Genomic DNA, 678 nt, shown 5'->3' with positions numbered 1-678 from the left:
AACCAGAAGGCTGAAGGTTCAAACTCACCAGCCATTCTTCAGAAGGAAGATCAGGCAATCTACTTCTGTAGAGATACCGCCTCGGACACCCAAGGAGGGGTCGCTATGAGTCGAATTGATTCAACAGCAGTGAGTCTGGTTATGGTTTTGGTATTTAAACTGCATTGAGTAGTTTTTTAAAGCTCTGTCAGATAGTTTGCAATTAAATTTATGGTAAGTGTACAGAAAATTACAGCAAAGAAAATACAAAAAACATGTACAGTAAATTATTATAAACATGGTATAGAGCCTTTAGCAAACAAAATACAAAAAATGTACAATAAATCACTATAAATATGACACAGTGGTTTAGATGTGAAAACTGAATTTACATAGTCTTAAGAGTGTAAATACTAGATATTTATCTAACAAAAAAAGGGTTAGGATAGGAGGGAAGTGTATCTTTTTTCCCTTTTTTGAACAACATATGCATCTAATTTACAGTGACCATATTTTCCAAACTAAAAATTGGTGTCTATGGACTGACAGCAGTTTTCCTCTGGCGTGTAAATGTACTTGAGACATTTTAATGACAATATAAATGCTAAATGACCATTGTTGTTGTTGTTGTTGTTAAGTGCCGTCGAGTCGTTTCCGACTCATAGCGACCCCATGCACAGCAGAACGAAACACTGCCCG

The sequence above is a fragment of the Orycteropus afer genome, unplaced genomic scaffold (assembly GCF_000298275.1).
Source record: "Orycteropus afer afer isolate SDZICR_OR568_19922 unplaced genomic scaffold, OryAfe1.0 scaffold00026, whole genome shotgun sequence".
NCBI classification, from domain to species: Eukaryota; Metazoa; Chordata; class Mammalia; order Tubulidentata; family Orycteropodidae; genus Orycteropus; species Orycteropus afer.
This window is presented reverse-complemented; position numbering follows the sequence as displayed.